Below are 16,765 nucleotides of genomic sequence, written 5' to 3'. Positions count from 1 at the left end.
GTGTTTGGTTTTGTATTGGTAGTATCTGTATGTGTAGGGGCTTTGTGCTGGGAGAGAAGCTGACCCCTGATTAGGGGGCGGGGCTTGACTGACTAGGGGTCCTATAAAGGTAGCAGCCAGTCAGGCAGCGGCACAGACAGCTGCAGCGGCACAGGAGCTAGCAAACTGAGGTGTAAACAGGGGGGTTTGAGTGGGAGCTCTGTTGGATTAGAAGGTATTTGTGTGTGTTTGGTTTTGTATTGGTATTTGTATGTGTCGGGGCTTTGTGCTGGGTGAGAAGCTGAGCCCTGATTAGGGGGTGGGGCTTCCCTGACTAGGGGTCCTATAAACGTAGCAACCAATCAGGCAGCGGCACAGACAGCTGCAGCGGCACAGGAGCTAGCAAACAGAGCTGTAAACAGGGGAGTTTGAGTGGGAGTTGTTTTGGAGGAGAAGGTATTTGTGTGTGTTTGGTTTTGTATTGGTGGTATCTGTATGTGTAGGGGCTTTGTGCTGGGAGAGAAGCTGAGCCCTGATTAGGGGGCGGGGCTTCCCTGACTAGGGGTCCTATAAAGGTAGCAGCCAGTCGGGCAGCGGCACAGGAGCTAGCAAACAGAGCTGTAAACAGGGGGGTTTGAGTGGGAGTTCTGTTGGAGGAGAAGGTATTTGTGTGTGTGTTTGGTTTTGTATTGGTAGTATCTGTATGTGTAGAGGCTTGGAGGGGCTTTGTGCTGGGAAAGAAGCTGAGCCCTGATTAGGGGGCGGGGCTTCCCTGACTAGGGGTCCTATAAAGGTAGCAGCCAGTCAGGCAGCCGCACAGACAGCTGCAGCGGCACAGGAGCTAGCAAACAGAGCTGTAAACAGGGGAGTTTGAGTGGGAGTTCTGTTGGAGGAGAAGGTATTTGTGTGTGTTTGGTTTTGTATTGTTAGTATCTGTATGTGTAGGGGCTTTGTGCTGGGAGAGAAGCTGAGCCCTGATTAGGGGGCGGGGCTTCCCTGACTAGGGGTCCTATAAAGGTAGCAGCCAGTCGGGCAGCGGCACAGGAGCTAGCAAACAGAGCTGTAAACAGGGCAGTTTGAGTGGGAGTTCTGTTGGAGGAGAAGGTATTTGTGTGTGTTTGGTTTTGTATTGGTAGTACGTGTATGTGTAGAGGCTTGGAGGGGCTTTGTGCTGGGAGAGAAGCTGAGCCCTGATTAGTGGGCGGGGCTTCCCTGACTAGGGGTCCTATAAAGGTAGCAGCCAGTCAGGCAGCCGCACAGACAGCTGCAGCGGCACAGGAGCTAGCAAACAGAGCTGTAAACAGGGGAGTTTGAGTGGGAGTTCTGTTGGAGGAGAAGGTATTTGTGTGTGTTTGGTTTTGTATTGTTAGTATCTGTATGTGTAGGGGCTTTGTGCTGGGAGAAAAGCTGAGCCCTGATTAGGGGGCGGGGCTTCCCTGACTAGGGGTCCTATAAAGGTAGCAGCCAGTCAGGCAGCGGCACAGGAGCCAGCAAACAGAGCTGTAAACAGGGGAGTTTGAGTGGGAGCTCTGTTGGAGGAGAAGGTTTTGTGTGTGTTTGGTTTTGTATTGGTAGTACCTGTATGTGTAGAGGCTTGGAGGGGCTTTGTGCTGGGAGAGAAGCTGAGCCCTGATTAGTGGGCGGGGCTTCCCTGACTAGGGGTCCTATAAAGGTAGCAGCCAGTCAGGCAGCCGCACAGACAGCTGCAGCGGCACAGGAGCTAGCAAACAGTGCTGTAAACAGGGGAGTTTGAGTGGGAGTTCTGTTGGAGGAGAAGGTATTTGTGTGTGTTTGGTTTTGTATTGTTAGTATCTGTATGTGTAGGGGCTTTGTGCTGGGAGAGAAGCTGAGCCCTGATTAGGGGGCGGGGCTTCCCTGACTAGGGGTCCTATAAAGGTAGCAGCCAGTCAGGCAGCGGCACAGGAGCTATCAAACAGAGCTGTAAACAGGGGAGTTTGAGTGGGAGTTCTGTTGGAGTAGAAGGTATTTGTGTGTGTTTGGTTTTGTATTGGTAGTATCTGTGTGTGTAGGGGCTTTGTGCTGGGACAGAAGCTGAACCCTGATTAGGGGGCGGGGCTTCACTGACTAGGGGTCCTATAAAGGTAGCAGCCAGTCGTGCAGCGGCACAGACAGCTGTAGCGGCACAGGAGCTAGCAAACAGACCTGTAAACAGGGGAGTTTGAGTGGGAGGAGAAGGTATTTGTGTGTGTTTGGTTTTGTATTCTTAGTATCTGTATGTGTAGGGGCTTTGTGCTGGGAGAGAAGCTGAGCCCTGATTAGGGGGCGGGGCTTCACTGAGAAGGGGTCCTATAAATGTAGCAGCCAGTCAGGCAGCGGCACAGACAGCTGCAGCGGCACAGGAGCTAGCAAACAGAGCTGTAAACAGGGGGTTTGAGTGGGAGTTCTGTTGGAGGAGAAGGTATTTGTGTGTGTTTGGTTTTGTATTGGTAGTATCTGTATGTGTAGGGGCTTTGTGCTGGGAGAGAAGCTGAGCCCTGATTAGGGGGCGGGGCTTCCCTGACTAGGGTTCCTATAAAGGTTGCAGCCAGTCAGGCAGCGGCACAGGAGCTATCAAACAGCGCTGTAAACAGGGGAGTTTGAGTGGGAGTACTGTTGGAGAAGAAGGTTTTTGTGTGTGTTTGGTTTTGTATTGGTAGTATGTGCGTGTGTAGGGGCTTTGTGCTCAGACAGAAGCTGAGCCCTGATTAGGGGGCGGGGCTTCACTGACTAGGGGTCCTATAAAGGTAGCAGCCAGTCAGGTAGTGGCACAGACAGCTGCAGCAGCACAGAAGCTAGCAAACAGAGCTGTAAACAGGGGAGTTTGAGTGGGAGTTGTTTTGGAGGAGAAGGTATTTGTGTGTGTTTGGTTTTGTATTGGTGGTATCTGTATGTGTAGGGGCTTTGTGCTGGGAGAGAAGCTGAGCCCTGATTAGGGGGCGGGGCTTCCCTGACTAGGGGTCCTATAAAGGTTGCAGCCAGTCAGGCAGCGGCACAGGAGCTATCAAACAGAGCTGTAAACAGGGGAGTTTGAGTGGGATTACTGTCGGAGTAGAAGGTATTTGTGTGTGTTTGGTTTTGTATTGGTAGTATCTGTGTGTGTAGGGGCTTTGTGCTGGGACAGAAGCTGAGCCCTGATTAGGGGGCGGGGCTTCCCTGACTAGGGGTCCTATAAAGGTAGCAGCCAGTCAGGCAGCGGCACAGACAGCTGCAGCGGCACAGGAGCTAGCAAACAGAGCTGTAAACAGGGGAGTTTGAGTGGGAGTTCTGTTGAAGGAGAAGGTATTTGTGTGTGTTTGGTTTTGTATTGTTAGTATCTGTATGTGTAGGGGCTTTGTGCTGGGAGAGAAGCTGAGCCCTTATTAGGGGGCGGGGCTTCCCTGACTAGGGGTCCAATAAAGGTAGCAGCCAGTCAGGCAGCGGCACAGGAGCTAGCCAACAGAGCTGCAAACAGGGGAGTTTGAGTGGGAGTTCTGTTGGAGGAGAAGGTATTTGTGGGTGTTTGGTTTTGTATTGGTAGTATCTGTATGTGGAGGGGCTTTGTGCTGGGAGAGAATCTGAGCCCTGATTAGGGGGCGGGGCTTCCCTGACTAGGGGTCCTATAAAGGTAGCAGCCAGTCAGGCAGCGGCACAGGAGCTAGCAAACAGAGCTGTAAACAGGGGAGTTTGAGTGGGAGTTCTCTTGGTGGAGAAGGTATTTGTGTGTGTGTTTGGTTTTGTATTGGTAGTATCTGTATGTGTAGGGGCTTTGTGCTGGGAGAGAAGCTGAGCCCTGATTAGTGGGCGGGGCTTCCCTGACTAGGGGTCCTATAAGGTTGCAGCCAGTCAGGCAGCGGCACAGGAGCTATCAAACAGAGCTGTAAACAGGGGAGTTTGAGTGGGAGTTCTGTTGGAGTAGAAGGTATTTGTGTGTGTTTGGTTTTGTATTGGTAGTATCTGTGTGTGTAGGGGCTTTGTGCTGGGACAGAAGCTGAACCCTGATTAGGGGGCGGGGCTTCACTGACTAGGGGTCCTATAAAGGTAGCAGCCAGTCAGGCAGCGGCACAGACAGCTGCAGCGGCACAGGAGCTAGCAAACAGACCTGTAAACAGGGGAGTTTGAGTGGGAGGAGAAGGTATTTGTGTGTGTTTGGTTTTGTATTGGTAATATCTGTGTGTGTAGGGGCTTTGTGCTGGGACAGAAGCTGAACCCTGATTAGGGGGCGGGGCTTCACTGACTAGGGGTCCTATAAAGGTAGCAGCCAGTCAGGCAGCGGCACAGACAGCTGCAGCGGCACAGGAGCTAGCAAACAGACCTGTAAACAGGGGAGTTTGAGTGGGAGGAGAAGGTATTTGTGTGTGTTTGGTTTTGTATTCTTAGTATCTGTATGTGTAGGGGCTTTGTGCTGGGAGAGAAGCTGAGCCCTGATTAGGGGGCGGGGCTTCCCTGACAAGGGGTCCTATAAATGTAGCAGCCAGTCAGGCAGCGGCACAGGAGCTATCAAACAGAGCTGTAAACAGGGGAGTTTGAGTGGGAGTACTGTTGGAGTAGAAGGTTTTTGTGTGTGTTTGGTTTTGTATTGCTAGTATGTGTGTGTGTAGGGGCTTTGTGCTGAGACAGAAGCTGAGCCCTGATTAGGGGGCGGGGCTTCACTGACTAGGGGTCCTATAAAGGTAGCAGCCAGTCAGGCAGCGGCACAGACAGCTGCAGCGGCACAGGGGCTAGCAAGCAGAGCTGTAAACAGTGGAGTTTGAGTGGGAGTTCTGTTGAAGGAGAAGGTATTTGTGTGTGTGTTTGGTTTTGTATTGGTGGTATCTGTATGTGTAGAGGCTTGGAGGGGCTTTGTGCTGGGAAAGAAGCTGAGCCCTGATTATTGGGCGGGGCTTCCCTGACTAGGGGTCTTATAAGGTTGCAGCCAGTCAGGCAGCGGCACAGACAGCTGCAGCGGCACAGGAGCTAGCAAACTGAGGTGTAAACAGGGGGGTTTGAGTGGGAGCTCTGTTGGATTAGAAGGTATTTGTGTGTGTTTGGTTTTGTATTGGTATTTGTATGTGTCGGGGCTTTGTGCTGGGTGAGAAGCTGAGCCCTGATTAGGGGGTGGGGCTTCCCTGACTAGGGGTCCTATAAACGTAGCAACCAATCAGGCAGCGGCACAGACAGCTGCAGCGGCACAGGAGCTAGCAAACAGAGCTGTAAACAGGGGAGTTTGAGTGGGAGTTGTTTTGGAGGAGAAGGTATTTGTGTGTGTTTGGTTTTGTATTGGTGGTATCTGTATGTGTAGGGGCTTTGTGCTGGGAGAGAAGCTGAGCCCTGATTAGGGGGCGGGGCTTCCCTGACTAGGGGTCCTATAAAGGTTGCAGCCAGTCAGGCAGCGGCACAGGAGCTATCAAACAGAGCTGTAAACAGGGGAGTTTGAGTGGGATTACTGTCGGAGTAGAAGGTATTTGTGTGTGTTTGGTTTTGTATTGGTAGTATCTGTGTGTGTAGGGGCTTTGTGCTGGGACAGAAGCTGAGCCCTGATTAGGGGGCGGGGCTTCCCTGACTAGGGGTCCTATAAAGGTAGCAGCCAGTCAGGCAGCGGCACAGACAGCTGCAGCGGCACAGGAGCTAGCAAACAGAGCTGTAAACAGGGGAGTTTGAGTGGGAGTTCTGTTGAAGGAGAAGGTATTTGTGTGTGTTTGGTTTTGTATTGTTAGTATCTGTATGTGTAGGGGCTTTGTGCTGGGAGAGAAGCTGAGCCCTTATTAGGGGGCGGGGCTTCCCTGACTAGGGGTCCAATAAAGGTAGCAGCCAGTCAGGCAGCGGCACAGGAGCTAGCCAACAGAGCTGCAAACAGGGGAGTTTGAGTGGGAGTTCTGTTGGAGGAGAAGGTATTTGTGGGTGTTTGGTTTTGTATTGGTAGTACCTGTATGTGTAGAGGCTTGGAGGGGCTTTGTGCTGGGAGAGAAGCTGAGCCCTGATTAGTGGGCGGGGCTTCCCTGACTAGGGGTCCTATAAAGGTAGCAGCCAGTCAGGCAGCCGCACAGACAGCTGCAGCGGCACAGGAGCTAGCAAACAGTGCTGTAAACAGGGGAGTTTGAGTGGGAGTTCTGTTGGAGGAGAAGGTATTTGTGTGTGTTTGGTTTTGTATTGTTAGTATCTGTATGTGTAGGGGCTTTGTGCTGGGAGAGAAGCTGAGCCCTGATTAGGGGGCGGGGCTTCCCTGACTAGGGGTCCTATAAAGGTAGCAGCCAGTCAGGCAGCGGCACAGGAGCTATCAAACAGAGCTGTAAACAGGGGAGTTTGAGTGGGAGTTCTGTTGGAGTAGAAGGTATTTGTGTGTGTTTTGTTTTGTATTGGTAGTATCTGTATGTGTAGGGGCTTTGTGCTGGGACAGAAGCTGAGCCCTGATTAGGGTGCGGGGCTTCACTGACCAGGGGTCCTATAAAAGTAGCAGCCATTCAGGCAGCGGCACAGATGCTGCAGTGGCAGAGGAGCTAGCCAACAGAGCTGTAAACAGGGGAGTATGAGTGGGAGTTCTGTTGGAGGAGAAGGTACTTGTGTGTGTTTGGTTTTGTATTGGTGGTATCTGTATGTGCAGGGGCTTTGTGCTGGGAGAGAAGCTGAGCCCTGATTAGGGGGCGGGGCTTCCCTGACTAGGGGTCCTATAAAGGTAGCAGCCAGTCAGGCAGCGGCACAGGAGCTAGCAAACAGAGCTGTAAACAGGGGAGTTGGAGTGGGAGTTCTGTTGGAGGAGAAGGTATTTGTGTGTGTCTTTGGTTTTGTATTGGTAGTATCTGTATGTGTAGGGGCTTTGTGCTGGGAAAGAAGCTGAGCCCTGATTAGTGGGCGGGGCTTCCCTGACTAGGGGTCCTATAAAGGTTGCAGCCAGTCCGGCAGCGGCACAGGAGCTATCAAACAGAGCTGTAAACAGGGGAGTTTGAGTGGGAGTTGTGTTGGAGGAGAAGGTATTTGTGTGTGTTTGGTTTTGTATTGGTAGTATCTGTGTGTGTAGGGACTCTGTGCTGGGACAGAAGCTGAGCCCTGATTAGGGGCGGGGCTTCACTGACTAGGGGTCCTATAAAGGTAACAGCCAGTCAGGCAGCGGCACAGACAGCTGCAGCGGCACAGGAGCTAGCAAACAGAGCTGTAAGCCGGGGAGTTTGAGTGGGAGTTCTGTTGGAGGAGAAGGTATTTGTGTGTGTTTGGTTTTGTATTGTTAGTATCTGTATGTGTAGGGGCTTTGTGCTGGGAGAGAAGCTGAGCCCTGATTAGGGGCCGGGGCTTCATTGACCAGGGGTCCTATAAAGGTAGCAGCCACTCAGGCAGCGGCACAGATGCTGCAGTGGCAGAGGAGCTAGCCAACAGAGCTGTAAACAGGGGAGTATGAGTGGGAGTTCTGTTGGAGGAGAAGGTACTTGTGTGTGTTTGGTTTTGTATTGGTGGTATCTGTATGTGCAGGGGCTTTGTGCTGGGAGAGAAGCTGAGCCCTGATTAGGGGGCGGGGCTTCACTGACTGGGGTCCTATAAAGGTAGCAGCCAATCAGGCAGCGGCACAGATGCTGCAGCGGCTCAGGAGCTAGCCAACAGAGCTGTAAACAGGGGAGTTTGAGTGGGAGTTCTGTTGGAGGAGAAGGTATTTGTGTGTGTGTGTGTGTTTGGTTTTGTTTTGTTAATATCTGTATGTGTAGGGGCTTTTTGCTGGGAGAGAAGCTGAGCCCTGATTAGGGGGCGGGGCTTCACTGACTGGGGTCCTATAAAGGTAGCAGCCAATCAGGCAGCGGCACAGATGCTGCAGCGGCACAGGAGCTAGCCAACAGAGCTGTAAACAGGGGAGTTTGAGTGGGAGTTCTGTTGGAGGAGAAGGTATTTGTGTGTGTGTGTGTGTTTGGTTTTGTTTTGTTAATATCTGTATGTGTAGGGGCTTTGTGCTGGGAGAGAATCTGAGCCCTTATTAGGGGGCGGGGCTTCCCTGACTAGGGGTCCTATAAAGGTAGCAGCCAGTCAGGCAGCGGCACAGGAGCTAGCAAACAGTGCTGTAAACAGGGGAGTTTGAGTGGGAGTTCTGTTGGAGGAGAAGGTATTTGTGTGTGTTTGGTTTTGTATTGGTAGTATCTGTATGTGTCGGGGCTTTGTGCTGGGAGAGAAGCTGAGCCGTGATTAGGGGGCGGGGCTTCCCTGACTAGGGGTCCTATCAAGGTAGCAGCCAATCAGGCAGCGGCACAGACAGCTGCAGCGGCACAGGAGCTAGCAAACAGAGATGTAAACAGGGGAGTTTGAGTGGGAGTTCTGTTGAAGGAGAAGGTATTTGTGTGTGTTTGGTTTTGTATAGGTGGTATCTGTATGTGTAGGGGCTTTGTGTTGGGAGAGAAGCTGAGCCCTGATTAGGGGGCGGGGCTTCCCTGACTAGGGGTCCTATAAAGCTTGCAGCCAGTCAGGCAGCGGCACAGGAGCTATCAAACAGAGCTGTAAACAGGGGAGTTTGAGTGGGAGTTCTGTTGGTGGAGAAGGTATTTGTGTGTGTGTTTGGTTTTGTATTGGTAGTATCTGTATGTGTAGGGGCTTTGTGCTGGGAGAGAAGCTGAGCCGTGATTAGGGGGCGGGGCTTCCCTGACTAGGGGTCCTATAAAGGTAGCAGCCAGTCAGGCAGCGGAGCAGGAGCTAGCAAACAGAGCTGTAAACAGGGGAGTTTGAGTGGGAGTTCTGTTGGAGGAGAAGGTATTTGTGTGTGTTTGGTTTTGTATTGTTAGTATCTGTATGTGTAGGGGCTTTGTGCTGGGAGAGAAGCTGAGCCCTGATTAGTGGGCGGGGCTTCCCTGACTAGGGGTCCTATAAAGGTTGCAGCCAGTCAGGCAGCGGCACAGGAGCTATCAAACAGAGCTGTAAACAGGGGAGTTTGATTGGGAGTTCTGTTGGAGTAGAAGGTATTTGTGTGTGTTTTGTTTTGTATTGGTAGTATCTGTATGTGTAGGGGCTTTGTGCTGGGACAGAAGCTGAGCCCTGATTAGGGGGCGGGGCTTCACTGCCTACGGGTCCTATAAAGGTAGCAACCAGTCAGGCAGCGGCACAGACAGCTGCAGCGGCACAGGAGCTAGCAAACAGAGCTGTAAACAGGGGAGTTTGAGTGGGAGTTCTGGTGGAGGAGAAGGTATTTGTGTGTGTTTGGTTTTGTATTGTTAGTATCTGTATGTGTAGGGGCTTTGTGCTGGGAGAGAAGCTGAGCCCTGATTAGTGGGCGGGGCTTCCCTGACTAGGGGTCCTATAAAGGTTGCAGCCAGTCAGGCAGCGGCACAGGAGCTAGCAAACAGAGCTGTAAACAGGGGAGTTTGAGTGGGAGTTCTGGTGGAGGAGAAGGTATTTGTGTGTGTTTGGTTTTGTATTGTTAGTATCTGTATGTGTAGGGGCTTTGTGCTGGGAGAGAAGCTGAGCCCTGATTAGGGGGCGGGGCTTGACTGAGTAGGGGTCCTATAAAGGAAGCAGCCGGTCAGGCAGCGGCACAGGAGCTGGCAAACAGAGCTGTAAACAGCGGAGTTTGAGTGGGAGTTCTGTTGGAGGAAAAGGTATTTGTGTGTGTGCTTGGTTTTGTATTGGTGGTATCTGTATGTGTAGAGGCTTGGAGGGGCTTTGTGCTGGGAGAGAAGCTGAGTCCTGATTAGGGGGCGGGGCTTCGCTGACTAGGGTCCTATAAAGGTAGCAGCCAATCAGGCAGCGGCACAGGAGCTATCAAACAGAGTTGTAAACAGGGGAGTTTGAGTGGGAGTTCTGTTGGAGGAGAAGGTACTTGTGTGTGTTTTGTTTTGTATTGGTGGTATCTGTATGTGTAGGGGCTTTTTGCTGGGAGAGAAGCTGAGCCCTGATTAGGGGGCGGGGCGTCCCTGGCTAGGGGTCCTATAAAGGTAGCAGCCAGTCAGGCAGCGGCACAGGAGCTATCAAACAGAGTTGTAAACAGGGGAGTTTGAGTGGGAGTTCTGTTGGAGTAGAAGGTATCTGTGTGTGTTTGGTTTTGTATTCTTAGTATCTGTATGTGTATGGGCTTTGTGCTGGGAGAGAAGCTGAGCCCTGATTAGTGGGCGGGGCTTCCCTGACTAGGGGTCCTATAAAGGTTGCAGCCAGTCAGGCAGCGGCACAGGAGCTATCAAACAGAGCTGTAAACAGGGGAGTTTGAGTGGGAGTTTTGTTGGAGGATAAGGTATTTGTGTGTGTTTGCTTTTGTATTGGTAGTATCTGTGTGTGTAGGGGCTTTGTGCTGGGACAGAAGCTGAGCCCTGATTTGGGGGCGGGGCTTCACTGACTAGGGGTCCTATAAAGGTAGCAGCAAGTCAGGCAGCGGCACAGACAGCTGAAGCGGCACAGGAGCTAGCCAACAGAGCTCTAAACAGGGGAGTTTGAGTGGGAGTTCTGTTGGAGGAGAAGGTATTTGTGTGTGTTTGGTTTTGTTTTGGTAATATCTGTATGTGTAGGGGCTTTTTGCTGGGAGGGAAGCTGAGCCCTGATTAGGGGGCGGGTCTTCACTGACTAGGGGTCCTATAAAGGTAGCAGCCAATCAGGCAGCGGCACAGACAGCTGCAGCGGCACAGGAGCTAGCCAACAGAGCTGTAAACAGGGGAGTTTGAGTGGGAGTTCTGTTGGAGGACAAGGTACCTGTGTGTGTTTGGTTTTGTATTGGTGGTATCTGTATGTGCAGGGGCTTTGTGCTGGGAGAGAATCTGAGCCCTGATTAGGGGGCGGGGCTTCCCTGACTAGGGGTCCTATAAAGGTAGCAGCCAGTCAGGCAGCGGCACAGGAGCTAGCAAACAGAGCTGTAAACAGGGGAGTTTGAGTGGGAGTTCTGTTGGAGGAGAAGGTATTTGTGTGTGTTTGGTTTTGTATTGGTGGTATCTGTATGTGTAGGGGCTTTGTGCTGGGAGAGAAGCTGAGCCCTTATTAGGGGGCGGGGCTTCCCTGACTAGGGGTCCAATAAAGGTAGCAGCCAGTCAGGCAGCGGCACAGGAGCTAGCCAACAGAGCTGCAAACAGGGGAGTTTGAGTGGGAGTTCTGTTGGAGGAGAAGGTATTTGTGGGTGTTTGGTTTTGTATTGGTAGTATCTGTATGTGGAGGGGCTTTGTGCTGGGAGAGAATCTGAGCCCTGATTAGGGGGCGGGGCTTCCCTGACTAGGGGTCCTATAAAGGTAGCAGCCAGTCAGGCAGCGGCACAGGAGCTAGCAAACAGAGCTGTGAACAGGGGAGTTTGAGTGGGAGTTCTCTTGGTGGAGAAGGTATTTGTGTGTGTGTTTGGTTTTGTATTGGTAGTATCTGTATGTGTAGGGGCTTTGTGCTGGGAGAGAAGCTGAGCCCTGATTAGTGGGCGGGGCTTCCCTGACTAGGGGTCCTATAAGGTTGCAGCCAGTCAGGCAGCGGCACAGGAGCTATCAAACAGAGCTGTAAACAGGGGAGTTTGAGTGGGAGTTCTGTTGGAGTAGAAGGTATTTGTGTGTGTTTGGTTTTGTATTGGTAGTATCTGTGTGTGTAGGGGCTTTGTGCTGGGACAGAAGCTGAACCCTGATTAGGGGGCGGGGCTTCACTGACTAGGGGTCCTATAAAGGTAGCAGCCAGTCAGGCAGCGGCACAGACAGCTGCAGCGGCACAGGAGCTAGCAAACAGACCTGTAAACAGGGGAGTTTGAGTGGGAGGAGAAGGTATTTGTGTGTGTTTGGTTTTGTATTGGTAATATCTGTGTGTGTAGGGGCTTTGTGCTGGGACAGAAGCTGAACCCTGATTAGGGGGCGGGGCTTCACTGACTAGGGGTCCTATAAAGGTAGCAGCCAGTCAGGCAGCGGCACAGACAGCTGCAGCGGCACAGGAGCTAGCAAACAGACCTGTAAACAGGGGAGTTTGAGTGGGAGGAGAAGGTATTTGTGTGTGTTTGGTTTTGTATTCTTAGTATCTGTATGTGTAGGGGCTTTGTGCTGGGAGAGAAGCTGAGCCCTGATTAGGGGGCGGGGCTTCCCTGACAAGGGGTCCTATAAATGTAGCAGCCAGTCAGGCAGCGGCACAGGAGCTATCAAACAGAGCTGTAAACAGGGGAGTTTGAGTGGGAGTACTGTTGGAGTAGAAGGTTTTTGTGTGTGTTTGGTTTTGTATTGCTAGTATGTGTGTGTGTAGGGGCTTTGTGCTGAGACAGAAGCTGAGCCCTGATTAGGGGGCGGGGCTTCACTGACTAGGGGTCCTATAAAGGTAGCAGCCAGTCAGGCAGCGGCACAGACAGCTGCAGCGGCACAGGGGCTAGCAAGCAGAGCTGTAAACAGTGGAGTTTGAGTGGGAGTTCTGTTGAAGGAGAAGGTATTTGTGTGTGTGTTTGGTTTTGTATTGGTGGTATCTGTATGTGTAGAGGCTTGGAGGGGCTTTGTGCTGGGAAAGAAGCTGAGCCCTGATTATTGGGCGGGGCTTCCCTGACTAGGGGTCTTATAAGGTTGCAGCCAGTCAGGCAGCGGCACAGACAGCTGCAGCGGCACAGGAGCTAGCAAACTGAGGTGTAAACAGGGGGGTTTGAGTGGGAGCTCTGTTGGATTAGAAGGTATTTGTGTGTGTTTGGTTTTGTATTGGTATTTGTATGTGTCGGGGCTTTGTGCTGGGTGAGAAGCTGAGCCCTGATTAGGGGGTGGGGCTTCCCTGACTAGGGGTCCTATAAACGTAGCAACCAATCAGGCAGCGGCACAGACAGCTGCAGCGGCACAGGAGCTAGCAAACAGAGCTGTAAACAGGGGAGTTTGAGTGGGAGTTGTTTTGGAGGAGAAGGTATTTGTGTGTGTTTGGTTTTGTATTGGTGGTATCTGTATGTGTAGGGGCTTTGTGCTGGGAGAGAAGCTGAGCCCTGATTAGGGGGCGGGGCTTCCCTGACTAGGGGTCCTATAAAGGTTGCAGCCAGTCAGGCAGCGGCACAGGAGCTATCAAACAGAGCTGTAAACAGGGGAGTTTGAGTGGGATTACTGTCGGAGTAGAAGGTATTTGTGTGTGTTTGGTTTTGTATTGGTAGTATCTGTGTGTGTAGGGGCTTTGTGCTGGGACAGAAGCTGAGCCCTGATTAGGGGGCGGGGCTTCCCTGACTAGGGGTCCTATAAAGGTAGCAGCCAGTCAGGCAGCGGCACAGACAGCTGCAGCGGCACAGGAGCTAGCAAACAGAGCTGTAAACAGGGGAGTTTGAGTGGGAGTTCTGTTGAAGGAGAAGGTATTTGTGTGTGTTTGGTTTTGTATTGTTAGTATCTGTATGTGTAGGGGCTTTGTGCTGGGAGAGAAGCTGAGCCCTTATTAGGGGGCGGGGCTTCCCTGACTAGGGGTCCAATAAAGGTAGCAGCCAGTCAGGCAGCGGCACAGGAGCTAGCCAACAGAGCTGCAAACAGGGGAGTTTGAGTGGGAGTTCTGTTGGAGGAGAAGGTATTTGTGGGTGTTTGGTTTTGTATTGGTAGTACCTGTATGTGTAGAGGCTTGGAGGGGCTTTGTGCTGGGAGAGAAGCTGAGCCCTGATTAGTGGGCGGGGCTTCCCTGACTAGGGGTCCTATAAAGGTAGCAGCCAGTCAGGCAGCCGCACAGACAGCTGCAGCGGCACAGGAGCTAGCAAACAGTGCTGTAAACAGGGGAGTTTGAGTGGGAGTTCTGTTGGAGGAGAAGGTATTTGTGTGTGTTTGGTTTTGTATTGTTAGTATCTGTATGTGTAGGGGCTTTGTGCTGGGAGAGAAGCTGAGCCCTGATTAGGGGGCGGGGCTTCCCTGACTAGGGGTCCTATAAAGGTAGCAGCCAGTCAGGCAGCGGCACAGGAGCTATCAAACAGAGCTGTAAACAGGGGAGTTTGAGTGGGAGTTCTGTTGGAGTAGAAGGTATTTGTGTGTGTTTTGTTTTGTATTGGTAGTATCTGTATGTGTAGGGGCTTTGTGCTGGGACAGAAGCTGAGCCCTGATTAGGGTGCGGGGCTTCACTGACCAGGGGTCCTATAAAAGTAGCAGCCATTCAGGCAGCGGCACAGATGCTGCAGTGGCAGAGGAGCTAGCCAACAGAGCTGTAAACAGGGGAGTATGAGTGGGAGTTCTGTTGGAGGAGAAGGTACTTGTGTGTGTTTGGTTTTGTATTGGTGGTATCTGTATGTGCAGGGGCTTTGTGCTGGGAGAGAAGCTGAGCCCTGATTAGGGGGCGGGGCTTCCCTGACTAGGGGTCCTATAAAGGTAGCAGCCAGTCAGGCAGCGGCACAGGAGCTAGCAAACAGAGCTGTAAACAGGGGAGTTGGAGTGGGAGTTCTGTTGGAGGAGAAGGTATTTGTGTGTGTCTTTGGTTTTGTATTGGTAGTATCTGTATGTGTAGGGGCTTTGTGCTGGGAAAGAAGCTGAGCCCTGATTAGTGGGCGGGGCTTCCCTGACTAGGGGTCCTATAAAGGTTGCAGCCAGTCCGGCAGCGGCACAGGAGCTATCAAACAGAGCTGTAAACAGGGGAGTTTGAGTGGGAGTTGTGTTGGAGGAGAAGGTATTTGTGTGTGTTTGGTTTTGTATTGGTAGTATCTGTGTGTGTAGGGACTCTGTGCTGGGACAGAAGCTGAGCCCTGATTAGGGGCGGGGCTTCACTGACTAGGGGTCCTATAAAGGTAACAGCCAGTCAGGCAGCGGCACAGACAGCTGCAGCGGCACAGGAGCTAGCAAACAGAGCTGTAAGCCGGGGAGTTTGAGTGGGAGTTCTGTTGGAGGAGAAGGTATTTGTGTGTGTTTGGTTTTGTATTGTTAGTATCTGTATGTGTAGGGGCTTTGTGCTGGGAGAGAAGCTGAGCCCTGATTAGGGGCCGGGGCTTCATTGACCAGGGGTCCTATAAAGGTAGCAGCCACTCAGGCAGCGGCACAGATGCTGCAGTGGCAGAGGAGCTAGCCAACAGAGCTGTAAACAGGGGAGTATGAGTGGGAGTTCTGTTGGAGGAGAAGGTACTTGTGTGTGTTTGGTTTTGTATTGGTGGTATCTGTATGTGCAGGGGCTTTGTGCTGGGAGAGAAGCTGAGCCCTGATTAGGGGGCGGGGCTTCACTGACTGGGGTCCTATAAAGGTAGCAGCCAATCAGGCAGCGGCACAGATGCTGCAGCGGCTCAGGAGCTAGCCAACAGAGCTGTAAACAGGGGAGTTTGAGTGGGAGTTCTGTTGGAGGAGAAGGTATTTGTGTGTGTGTGTGTGTTTGGTTTTGTTTTGTTAATATCTGTATGTGTAGGGGCTTTTTGCTGGGAGAGAAGCTGAGCCCTGATTAGGGGGCGGGGCTTCACTGACTGGGGTCCTATAAAGGTAGCAGCCAATCAGGCAGCGGCACAGATGCTGCAGCGGCACAGGAGCTAGCCAACAGAGCTGTAAACAGGGGAGTTTGAGTGGGAGTTCTGTTGGAGGAGAAGGTATTTGTGTGTGTGTGTGTGTTTGGTTTTGTTTTGTTAATATCTGTATGTGTAGGGGCTTTGTGCTGGGAGAGAATCTGAGCCCTTATTAGGGGGCGGGGCTTCCCTGACTAGGGGTCCTATAAAGGTAGCAGCCAGTCAGGCAGCGGCACAGGAGCTAGCAAACAGTGCTGTAAACAGGGGAGTTTGAGTGGGAGTTCTGTTGGAGGAGAAGGTATTTGTGTGTGTTTGGTTTTGTATTGGTAGTATCTGTATGTGTCGGGGCTTTGTGCTGGGAGAGAAGCTGAGCCGTGATTAGGGGGCGGGGCTTCCCTGACTAGGGGTCCTATCAAGGTAGCAGCCAATCAGGCAGCGGCACAGACAGCTGCAGCGGCACAGGAGCTAGCAAACAGAGATGTAAACAGGGGAGTTTGAGTGGGAGTTCTGTTGAAGGAGAAGGTATTTGTGTGTGTTTGGTTTTGTATAGGTGGTATCTGTATGTGTAGGGGCTTTGTGTTGGGAGAGAAGCTGAGCCCTGATTAGGGGGCGGGGCTTCCCTGACTAGGGGTCCTATAAAGCTTGCAGCCAGTCAGGCAGCGGCACAGGAGCTATCAAACAGAGCTGTAAACAGGGGAGTTTGAGTGGGAGTTCTGTTGGTGGAGAAGGTATTTGTGTGTGTGTTTGGTTTTGTATTGGTAGTATCTGTATGTGTAGGGGCTTTGTGCTGGGAGAGAAGCTGAGCCGTGATTAGGGGGCGGGGCTTCCCTGACTAGGGGTCCTATAAAGGTAGCAGCCAGTCAGGCAGCGGAGCAGGAGCTAGCAAACAGAGCTGTAAACAGGGGAGTTTGAGTGGGAGTTCTGTTGGAGGAGAAGGTATTTGTGTGTGTTTGGTTTTGTATTGTTAGTATCTGTATGTGTAGGGGCTTTGTGCTGGGAGAGAAGCTGAGCCCTGATTAGTGGGCGGGGCTTCCCTGACTAGGGGTCCTATAAAGGTTGCAGCCAGTCAGGCAGCGGCACAGGAGCTATCAAACAGAGCTGTAAACAGGGGAGTTTGATTGGGAGTTCTGTTGGAGTAGAAGGTATTTGTGTGTGTTTTGTTTTGTATTGGTAGTATCTGTATGTGTAGGGGCTTTGTGCTGGGACAGAAGCTGAGCCCTGATTAGGGGGCGGGGCTTCACTGCCTACGGGTCCTATAAAGGTAGCAACCAGTCAGGCAGCGGCACAGACAGCTGCAGCGGCACAGGAGCTAGCAAACAGAGCTGTAAACAGGGGAGTTTGAGTGGGAGTTCTGGTGGAGGAGAAGGTATTTGTGTGTGTTTGGTTTTGTATTGTTAGTATCTGTATGTGTAGGGGCTTTGTGCTGGGAGAGAAGCTGAGCCCTGATTAGTGGGCGGGGCTTCCCTGACTAGGGGTCCTATAAAGGTTGCAGCCAGTCAGGCAGCGGCACAGGAGCTAGCAAACAGAGCT

Source organism: Lepidochelys olivacea, assembly GCF_965140295.1.
Source record: "Lepidochelys olivacea isolate rLepOli2 genome assembly, chromosome: 18".
NCBI classification, from domain to species: Eukaryota; Metazoa; Chordata; order Testudines; family Cheloniidae; genus Lepidochelys; species Lepidochelys olivacea.
Note: the sequence above shows the minus strand (reverse complement) of the source record.